This window comes from Plectrocnemia conspersa, unplaced genomic scaffold (assembly GCF_051122295.1).
Source record: "Plectrocnemia conspersa isolate PC_06_02 unplaced genomic scaffold, ASM5112229v1 ptg000011l, whole genome shotgun sequence".
Taxonomy (NCBI): Eukaryota; Metazoa; Arthropoda; class Insecta; order Trichoptera; family Polycentropodidae; genus Plectrocnemia; species Plectrocnemia conspersa.
The window spans coordinates 27,763,028-27,775,366 of record NW_028277175.1 but is presented as its reverse complement, the minus strand read 5'-3'; the positions used below and the strand labels follow the sequence as shown (position 1 = coordinate 27,775,366).

Here is a 12,339-nt window from a genome sequence, read left to right as displayed (position 1 = left end):
TTTAAAATAAATAAATATGTGGAATACACAGAAATACAAATAAATTAAAATAAAATTAAGTAATGTCACTGATTTATAGAGCTTGATTTCAATCTAATGTCTCACTATTTAAGTTTAAAAATAAATTAATTTATGATCTAAACTAAATTAACTTATTCTCTATATTAATACTCGATTATATTTTTCGTTTCGTTATATATTTATTTTATTTTTATGTATAAAACAAGTATAATATAGTATTTAACATGAGTTATGCGAACTTTCATAATTTATGGACATTTCAAGGGCGAATTAAAATTTATCACAAATAAAAATTGTGTTTGTTAAACAAATTTAACATAACAAAATATTTAGGTATTAGCTAATAAAAATACCTGTTAGCTATTTTAAAGTATTATCCATTTCGGTTAATAAAATTGTGAATTATAGAGCTATCAATTGACGATAATTAATTGAGCTAATAGACTCGGAAATATTTATATTTATAGTTGATCTGTAATTTCCCCTCTTCAATTTGCGAATTCGTTAAATTAAATATTATGAATCTTAATAGAATAGAAATAATAAAAAAACTGAAATGACATCCCTAATTCTCTCTCAAAAATATGATACTCCAAAATCTCTCAAAAATAATGGTGTCGAATTTATCACAATTAATATATTTTTTAAATTAGTCATATAATACATTTTCACTGGTAAATATGCAATTTTCCCAGTGAAAATATAATTTATCTGGCAGCTGCTAGTAAAATTATATTATTTCAACTTTTCCATTAATAATATATGCATTTATTTATTTACATGTGATGTACAGTAAATCTGTATTTTTCGTTGAAATTATTTTTTACTAGTAAGTTCAAATACATTTTCATTTTAATAAAAAAAAAGATTTTGCCCGAAAAATGTTAAATTCTAAATTCAAATAATTTATAAATTTTAACATGTTACACCCTGTGAGTGTAATTGTGAATAGTGGGAGTATTGACATGACGAGAGATGCATTTGCGTATAGTGCAGGAGTGTGAAGGGAATGAGCCGCATTCGGCCCACGGGCCGTGAGTTTGATAGAGGCACACCTAAAAATATTTGATACATTTTTGTGTTAACTTCTCTGATCCGAATGTAGATTTTTTATCTTTTATATAGAATTGGATCATTAAAAAAATATTGTTGGAAAGCAGTATATTAATTATGTAGTGTAGTTCTGGAATGCACACTTTGGAAAAAGCCTGCGTTATATTTTAGAATAAGTCTTCATTGATATATTTTAATAATTGTATAATGTTCATTTCTAAAGCCAAATTGATGATAAGCATCAATTATTGTATATAACAAGTAGAACCGTAACATTATGTCAAACTATACATCATACTGCTAAACTGTAAAGATTAGTAATCAAAGAAATCCACCAGTGTGAAATTTGTGCGATTCTCATTATCTTCACGCGTTCTGATCGTTCTTAATGACCGTTACTACATATTATGCGACTCGCGTTTTAGCGCTTCTCCCATCTGTCCATTTTAACAACCAAATTAGAAATGTGATACGGAAAATCGCGTCGGTTTTCTCGCGCGTTTTTTCGAAACGCCATGAATGTTTCATGAGCCTCTGAGAGATGCTAATTCTCGCTTTTGTTTTTTCTCCACGCACGCCCACTCGTATTCACTTCACTTTCTCGATCGGCCAGTGAGACGTATTTGCATTGGCAGAAAAGAAAATGGCATTCGAGAAACAGGTGCTGCGACTACTACTACCGTTCAGTCGACACTATATTACTGACCAACTGAGAAACGCTCATGACCGGTGTTATGAGACATTTCTTAGCGCGAGGTCAAAGAATTAAGAATGTCAGACTGTCTAGTTATGTTGTGACAAGTAAGGTTTCTGATTCTGGTCTTGTGATATTATTCAAAGATCATGATTCGAGATTGCCATCGGAGCAATGTTAGGGTTTGTGAAAAGTTTTTGGTTTTAGTACTAGGAAAATTTTAGAATTCTTATACTTAAAACGATACTTGATACCCAATACAATATAAAATGTAAAGTAGAGATCAGAAAAAATATAAATACATTATAAAATAATATCTATAATTTTATTATATTATTTCTTGTTTCTTGATTTATATGAATTTAATTTACAGAATACAGTTAAATTTAGAATTGCATTAGGGAAACAAAAAACAGAGGTTTAATAAAAAATATAAATCTGAAGAGAGGGGGAGGGGGTTATTAACTTCAACCGTCAAATTAAAATTTTGATTGAAATTAGTACTAGCGGACAAGAATATTGTTTGTAACAAAATCTGTTTTAAAATATTCGTAGAATAACGGATAAATTACCTAATAACTTATATTACACCTCATATAAAACTAATGTAATTTTATAAATTTGTATCTAAGAGAGATTTAATTTTAGTAATAATATCTAAATTTTAATGTCCACAGACAAGATTAAATTTTGTCATGAAACAAAAAAAAATGGCAAAAAAATATTTCAGAACCATTCCTGCTACACCAATTTTAATATATGTATTTTCTTATCGTAAAAACACGTAAGATGGCTCACTCGTCCCAATATATTGTAAATTGCATAAACGTGTTTTTACTACGAGTCAAAGTAGTGCCGACTATTATTAACTCTTACGGATTATAAACTTGAAAGCAACATAAAATTTTGAATGAAAATTTTATAATTTATTAATCACCAAACCGTACATTCAGATACTGCACTTTTCATAAAGTAAATAATAAATATTTGTTGTTACTTTTAAATCGATAATAAATATTCATTATCTAATCAAATAGTTTATTATGTGTAATTGGTATCAAAATTGCATTGGAGTATTAAAAAATCTGTTCATATCTCTTGCTAGAGAGCTAACGATCAACCAATGGATAACGAGCGACCGAGATTATACTTAAACTCTAATAAATCATTGATGGTAAATAATAAAAAATATATTTTAATACCGTTTTTTATGTACGGCCGTCCCCCGAGTATGACATGTGTATTTTTTGCAAATATTCATTTTTTTTTGTTGAACGACAAATGTTTAAGGATGTGTCATAAAACTTACATTATGAAATAGTACCTAGGGATTTCCTGTCTCTTTTCTTTATTGCGCTTTCACTACCCATTTAATCTCTAAATGGTTTTTGCGAAATAGAAGAATAGCCGGAGAATTTTGCATCTTGAAAATTATGTGATATATATTTCATTTAGAGAAATCAAATATTATATTGAAATTAAAATAGGTACCCGGGTTGAAAGCCCTCTTTTATTTTACCGTTATTTACAACTCATGGACTAGAAAATTTGCCAACGCTTTGTTGATCCCGGAACTAAATAGTGAAGATGGTATAAAAAAAATTTACAGCATCAACAATTACTAGATTTAAGGAATAGACACATGGATTGAAAAACGCTTTTAGATTGACATTTGCAATATGGGATTGTACATCGTTGCATATTGACCATGGACGTTATTTGGGGGAGGGGGGGGGGTATTACACTATGTTTTAAAAATATGATAGCAATCCTTACCGATAGTACAACGGACTTCTGATATGAGAGTATTGGTCGAAGTATATTCAAATCGAATTTTGGTCAATAGGAGGGCGCAAAAACAATTATCACTTCTCAGAAGTCAAAAATTCACGTCAAAAGCAATAAAATCGTGTAGGTGTCGTCGCAGTGGGAACGCTCGGTAACGAGCGTTCCCACTGCGACGGCGCCGACACGATTTTATTGCTTTTGACGTGAATTTTTGACTTCTGAGAAGGGATAATTGTTTTTTGCGCTCTTCTATTGGTCAAAATTCGGTTTAGATGTTCCTCATTCGATTCACACTTAATGTAAATCGTAATATTCTTAATATGAACGCTAGAGAATTTTATTATGATTTTATTACCTTTGATTCCCTTTGAATTTGGCCAGAAAAATGCATGTTAAAAAAAACGACCACTGACTAGCTCACTTTTGCTCCCCCCTGGAAAAAGCTGACGTCCTTAATATTGGCCCCATTGTCTTAGCCTTGACAATGAATATTTTAGATGAATAAGCCATACTGCCTCAAACAATTTTCGTTCCAGTCGTGTCCTTTATATTTATGAATTATATGAAACTTTTCCTAGTTTTCACGTTTGAGTTGCAAACTTTGGATTGTTTCTTAATATACACATATTGCACAACAATCATTACTTAAATGAAAAATACAAAGCATCTTTCATTATCACGATTTTGACAATCAATAAGATGACGTCTTGCTGGATATTGTTTTAAATGATGAGCGTTTTATATGATTTTTTTATTGACCGTTTAACGTGTTTCTTTATCACTGGATCATATTTAAAGAACCGCTTGATAATTTTAATAAATTTATCATTATTTTTGGTAAATAGTTAATAAGATGCAATATTTTCTAAGGGCATGTTTAAAATAATTGAAACGATTTCTTGAAGTATTTCACTTAAACGCAAGTCGACATAGACAATCGTATTTTTAGAACAATTCACTTTTTATAGCAATTAAAGTATTGTTTGCATATTTCACGTCTTTTAAATATAAGCGTCATACACTTATGTCCTCAACCATTTATTCCTGTTCTTGCTAAAGCAAATTTCTTAATGCTAAATATTTTGCAGCACAAACAAAACACTCGATATGATTTGAAGGATCTATCTATCAATTTTCTATTAACTTTTTTCTTTAAAAATGCATTTAGTTTATTGATCGCTACTTGTTAATGTTGGCACGGATTAGTCCTTTAAAAACTATTTTTTCTACTTCGAATTTCTGGGAATTTTCCGGCCAATCCACTATGTCAAAATTATAATTGCCAATCATCTCTACTGAGCAATTTACTACATCGTTATCTAAATATTCACAATCAGACAATTCGATATTTGCGATTTCAAGATTCTGCTCAGCAGTTTTTTAATATTTGTATTTGTAAGTTTCATTATTTTTAGTTCTAGTCTCTCTATCGATTATAATTTAATATATATTATAAAGTTAACCATGCTTTACTTGTAAAAAAGTTATCTAATTTCGGGTTTTCTGAAGATCTCATAAATCTATTCTCAAATTACTTGACCAATAGATATCAATTCGTCAAGTATAATAACTCTTTTTCAGAACGATATAAGACCCCTACTGGAGTACCTCAAGGATCCAATTTGGGTCCATTGTTGTTTTTATTGTTCATTAATGACATAGAAACAGCAATAGAGCATTCAGATTTTTTATTATATGCAGATGACTTGAAAATTTACAAGAAAATGCATTCGATTTCTGATTCCCTCGACCTACAGGAGGATCTCAACTCTATATGGAAATGGGCTTGCTATAACCAATTGCCTTTCAGTGTAAAGAAATGTCACACAATTTCATTTTCAAGGTCATTAACGCCGGCAAAATATTCATACCATCTAGGCGGATATTTTCTGGAAAGGTTTTCTTCAACTAAGGATTTAGGAGTGACTTTCGAAGAACGTTGGAAATTTAGCCAGCACATTGCAGAGACTCATAGCAAATCCTTAAAAATGCTCGGTTTTATCTTGAGAAATGCGCGTTACTTCAGGAATACTTTAGTATTGCGCACTCTTTATGATACTCTAGTCCGCAGCATACTATAAACTAGCTCCATCATTTGGACCCCAGGCGTAATGAATCAATGTAATGAATTGAAGCTGGAAAAAGTACAACGTAAATTTCTTCGATATTTATACTTGAAGGAATACGGGTATTATCCGTTCTTGTTTCCCAGTGCTTTTGTTTTGGGAGCCCTGGGATACGTTTCTTTGTCGACTCGCAGAAGTGTTTATGTAATTAAACACTTCTGGAAATTGCTCAAGGGCATCGTAGACAATCCTTCAATGCTCGAGCAGCTTCAAATGTGGGCTCCTGAAGGTGGTTATAGTTCTCGGTCGCGTCCACTATTCTTGCCTGTAAAGTCTAGAACTGGAGCAATTGCCAACTCTTCTCTGGCCAAGGCTATTTATTTGCTCAATTCTGTCCATAGAAATATTGACATTTTCTCTTGCACATATGGAGTTTTGGTTCAGTTCGTATAGGACAATGCACACCTGTTGAGGTGATTTGTGTCTGTTGTTTTGTCTTGTTTATATTTGTATGTATTATGATGTATTTGTACTTTTGACTATCGTGACGCATTGGGTTTGCCTGTCAGGTCACGATGGTTATAATTTTAATAAATAAATAGTAATAATAATAATAATAAATAATAATAATTTCACCATCATGTTCAATGTGAAATGATCCTTAAGATTTTTCATTGATTGCATTTAAAATGCAAGATCTCTAAGCTAATATTATTTTTCAACTCAAAATTAATTGACCTTGTATTGAAAATTTTTAAAAATGATCCTTATTCTTTTCTTTGAAAGATCCTCGACGGAACCTTATTTAAAGTTACGCTAAACAGGATCAATATCGCATGTAAGTTTCTTTATTATGTATTTTAAAAACTTGTTTTTACATATTTTTAAGATAAGCAATTATAATATATTTTTACAAAAAAATAATTAATTTTTTTGGCACACATACCATTTTTAAAGTGCAGCTCAAAATCTACTCTTTTGTTTCCCTTGAATAAATATTATATGTATAATAAAATTATAGTTCAAATTTAACCATCTTTTCTCACGATCCAATAAGACGTTCTTTAGGTACTTACCAGAATTGCTCCACTTGCCCCAGACATCTGCTTCGTTTGCGACACTGTACAAAATCGGAAAAAATTGAACTTCGATTCGTTTCGCCGCAAAGTGTTGTTTCGAAACGATGCGATCATCCCGAAGCATTTCGAAACTGCAGAACGGATTTAGGTACTAAGCCTTTTCTAAAAGCTCGGACGATCTTTCGCAACTGAATTTGACCGTGACAAATGACGCGAATCAAAGGTAAAGGTCGATTGAAACCAGAGACCTCTAGTTAACCTCTTATCTACAAATGTGCAAATCCGAAAATCGTGATCTAAAGCAGAATTTAGTCGACCTTGTAATATGACTGAATATCTCTGTTCCATTTAATAGTAATAATTAAAGCTATAAATATATTATAGCATAAAAAGTAAAAAAATATTTACATTCAATTTTTAATTATAGTGTAGCGCATGTGGTTTTTGAGGGCTATTTAATTAAAACGATATTTTTTGTAGAGGTGGCGGGGTTGCGGGGTAGACCGTAGTCAAGGCGAGAGAGGGGAAGAATGTATATATTACCAGTTGTTAAAAAAACACCCGCTTCACAAGTTGAGCGGTGGTGTGGCAACACTGGGAACTGTCAGAACGCCGCCACAATAGTATTAATAAAACTATAAAATTAATAATAATACTTTGCTCAAGATATTTGTGAATTAATCAATAAATTTAAATCTTTATCTATACTATAAAATTGTTTAGATTTGTGAAGGATATTCTTTGTACGTTAAAAGATTCATATTAACTGTATGTAATGTAGAATATAGACACTGATATTATGTAGAAGAACGAATGAAAGTACGATCTTCAGAAATGAGGTTCGTTTTGTTGCTATTCTAGGTATTCTTGGAGTGTTAACAAAGTAATTAAATGCAGATATATGTACATACTTATATGCAAGTATATGTATATCGTTCATTAGGTTTGTGGCTAATCGCCATTCCGCACGTGAAACGTTAGGCAATTTGTTTGACGTTATAGTCGTAATACATTTTTCCACATAATGCAACAGTGAAAGTGAATAAAGCGTATTTATGCAAATCGAAAACAGAAACTGTACAAAATTTGTTTTGAAACCGCTTCGATTCGGATAAAACGTATTCTTTACGCGTACCGTCACGGTTAATTGGATTGTGCTTTTCGAAAATGCGCGTAGAAAAAGAGCGACTGCAGATTATGTGGACAATGTTGGCTGATATGCCTCACTTCACTTTCGAGACTGACTTGTTACATTTCGTTAGATATCGTAACAATTTTAATAACTAGATTCTTATTTTTATTATATTATCGTAATGTTGGCAATCCAGCTACATTTATCTTGTATACAAATGTCCTAAATAGAAGATAGTACTTTTTTTAAGAAAAATTCCAAATCTAAAATGCTTATTTCTGATGAAATTTGATGTAAAGAATTTTAGAGCTATTTAAAAAAAATGTACTCCATTTTTTATACTTCTGCATAAGAAGGGATGGGCCCGTGCCAGATGTTTAAAAATATGCATGCTTTATCGATAGTATTTGAATGGAAAAATCTACTCTAATCGGTTTTATCTTTGCTTTGGTAATCTAATACTCACTTAAATAATCAGATACGAAAAAACCGTAATCAGCAGATTGCAAAAATATATGGGGGCAATGGGGGCTAGAATTCTCAATCAAAAATATTTGATTGAGAACCCTAGACATAAGCCTATAGCATACAACACATCATCTTTTTAGTCTTAAAAGCAAGTTGTTGTCCAAGCTTTATCTATCTGGCATTTTATCTCCAGTTTGTGGTCCCAGTCTTCGTTTAATGTGTTCAACAAATATAATAAATCTGACCATTATGACTTGACATGTTAATATTCATTATACAAACAAGTAATATTTAAAAAAAATCACATACACACACTTACGCTCATATACATACGTATCTATACACATACTATTTAACATACTTTTTTCTTAAAAATTTAAACGAAATCATAGTAATAAATATAAAACAAGAAAAGCTGAAGTTCTGGTCTCGTCTATCAAGAATAAGGGACGCAATCGCGGCTCTATATGGCACACTAAAGCTCACAGCTCAAAGTCGCCGAGCATTGACGGATTGTCGATACCACCCCTAAAGCGAATTTAAAAAGTGCTTAAAAAAATACGTATAGATATAAAGATATCTAAAAAAAATTTTCGATTTTTTTTCAACAATAAGCAAAATTTTGCTTCTCTAGGACTTCAGACAATGGAGTCAATTTTAAATCACTATTATCGTATCGTATAAAACGAAAATCGCTAATATTTTAGTGAAGTGATACGCGCTCCGCGTATGAAAGCCGAGCATCCTCGACGTCTTATTGTAAATTTTGGCGATACAAAATCTCCATCCCTGCTCGAAGGTTACAGTATTTATGCTTGAAACACTTTCGATTAGTATTAAAATAATTCCACCAGACAAGAAAATCTGAAAACTAACAACGCATTTTGTTGCACTCTCTTTTCGCGAATTTAGTCGTCTGGTGTTTTACTTTAGGCCTTATTCGCTGGCTCTAAGGTCAAGGGTGCCTCTCTCCGTGAATACAGTTCTAGAAGCTGCAGTTTCTGTGGGCGCCAATGGTGCATTCTCCTGAGGGCTGTGTAGTTCTGACCAATCGAAGGTGAATCTCTACAATAATAACATGCGTTGAAGATGAAGTTTTTGTGTCATATCGCAAGTCCATTTTCCTTTAAATTAAATTCTGGCAATAAACTAAGGTGATTTTTTATGTAATATTTTACGTGCATAGAATAATAAATAATGTTGGTTAATTATAGGAAAACAACTAAATAGAGATGTACTGAAATTTTTTTATGGCATAAAAAAAAAATATATGCCATAAAAAATTGATTTATTTGATATAAGGTCTTATATCATATGCCATAAATTTATTTTTGAATATGATTAGTTATTTTATCGTTTACTACTAAAAAAATACTATAATGGTATTTTTTCAATGCCTATGATAAAAACATAGTATTTTATATATCATTTATTATTTTAAGATTATAATAATATGTGGTATATATTATTATTATTTTTACGGCTACTAGTGACATGTATTTTTATATAAGGCATTTATATATATTTCTGTAATGAAATAAAAACAATAATTTCGCTTAATATATTAAAATATTGTATCGCATAAAATTAACATATAAAAATAATATAACAACACGACTTTATATGCTAAAAAAATGATTGACATAATATCAGAGCATAATTATATGTATAATACATATAATATTATCTGTCCGACGCTCACTATCGTGAGGTACCGCAGCTAATAATACGTATAATATATTAAGTTAATAATACAAATATAATAGTAACAGATATCTTAAGTCATTAAAACAACTATATTAAAATATATTATCAATATAAACTAACTTAAATCAATAAAAAATAAATAAAATTACAATAATAATAATTAAAAACTATGGTTTTAAAATATTTTATATTCATAATGTAAAGAAATTAATTGTATTATTTTATTTATTCTGATTTTAAGTATTATTATTATTGTTATTATAAAAAATCTTGTTTATAATACATATTCAAATTTATGTTTAGCGCATATTTGTATAAAAAAATCATCTATCATTTTACATTTTAATGTGAAACGGATTTTATAACATGCAATAATATTTAAATTCATTCCATATTGATAAAACATGTTTAAGATATAATAGCAAACTAATTGATTACGTAGATTTTATTAAAAAATTTTTTTTTATTTTTTTGCAGAAATCATCGGGATGCAAAGTGATTCGTGGTATTGGAGGCTGTAAACCAGTGAAAAGATGAAAGTACCTTATTTTTCCTACCTCCTTTGTGAAAAAAAACGTAATAGTTAATCAAAGATGTGTTCGAATACTTTGGATTGTGTTTTCGAGTGAGTGTATCAGTTAGAACAGTTCCAATTAAATCGGCGTAGATCATATTTAAAGGTGAGTGACAAACATGAATTATGATATAAGTGTAAATTGCGGTTATGTCATCGATTTTAACGATTGAGCGATCGCGTGAAAATATTTATAATATTTACACTGGAAATATTTTTTATTCATTATATAAACAAATTTTCGTTTTTTACTTATTATTATAATGCGCGTGAGTGTTAAAAAAATCGTTTTAAAACAGAGATGATGTGCGAATTAAATGAAAATCAATTTAACAAATGTCAATTTTGACAGCTGCGTTATAAACGATGCTATATATTAAATATTCTGATCTGAAATATTTGTTTATAATTCATTGCGTTTATTTTTTATACGTTTTGTTAATGTAACATTTATCAAAATAGACATTTCACAGAATTGTTATTAGTTTTTTTTATTATTATCTGCCAGATAGTTGTATTATATTATAAAAGTAAAGAAAAGATCATCTGGTTTTATTAACTAATTTTAATATAATAGTTCTGGTATTATTTATATTGGACAATATAATATATTTTATTATAGTTCGTTTAATTGTATAGTTAAGCTTTTATTTATGCCTATAAGTTTAAATAAATTCATAATTAGAATATCTTATTTTAAATATTGTACTTTTTAATTTACAATATTTATTTATTTCTATATATTTCATGCTCGTATCATCGTCTAAGAAAAATACTGTTCCAACAAAAAATTGCAATCGACTATTATGGATCACTTTTATCAAAAAGTATTTATCTGTTCATTAAAATTGATAAGTGATTAGCATCAGAGAGAATAATTTCAATATACAAATCATTTGTGAAATGCACTTTTATGTATAGTCTCCACTTTTCCTTCATCTCCTCTATGCTCACTGAACGTTGACCTTTGAATATTCTTTTTATGTACAAGAACGGAAAAAAATCCATTCAATACAGTAGCTGCAACATCACGACGGTGTTGTTTTTGAGCAAAATATCACGAATTAATATTGTAGTGTAAGTTAGTGCGTTATCTCAGCGAAAATTCAATAGTTTTTTGCCTAAGATTCTAATCGTTTTCTAAATGTTACATAACGCAAACGGTGTAGCACTGTAAATTAATACTCCTTATTGATTGCACGCCATATCTAAAAAAACCCAGTAAGAATAACCTTGACATTCGATCAAACTTGACGTGCTTTTGTGCTCTTTCAAGCTAAAAATGTAATTTATTTGCTTTGCTTGAACTTTGCAGACTTTTTTTAGCAATCTCCCTAAACTAAATTTTATAAAAAATAATGATTAAGCCCAATTTATAATATTTTATACATGTCCATCGGTGGCGTATGTGCAAAGTCGCTTATTTAACCCTTTAAGTGCTGAATTAATTTTTATAAAAAATCATCTATACAGTAAAAAATAAATTTAAAAAATAATTACGATTTTTTCTATGTTTATATTTATTCTATACTGCATCTATATTTACCTTCATAATTAAATTTTTAATTTTATTTTTGACTGTATAATTGACTAATTACCTGACTTTATGAAAATTAATTCGGCACGAAAAAAAATCGATTTTTTTTTTATTGAGCGTGGGATAGCCGTACACGGTGATTCGAATTTATCGGCACGTAGCACATACAGGGTTAATGTGTTATCTTAAACACTCTTGAAAACGTTTGGTTTAAGCCTAG

The 12,339-nt window shown here is 29.8% G+C and overlaps 1 protein-coding gene across 1 annotated transcript in view; it reads left to right on the top strand.

The window, feature by feature from the left end:
- LOC148230143 (uncharacterized) overlaps positions 1-12,339 on the top strand; it is an 87,168-nt gene that overhangs the window by 15,037 nt on the left and 59,792 nt on the right. Inside the window, exon 2 of the mRNA XM_088198621.1 lies at positions 10,486-10,688. The gene's annotated coding sequence lies outside the window, so the exon portion shown is untranslated. The remainder of the gene's footprint in view (positions 1-10,485; positions 10,689-12,339) is intronic.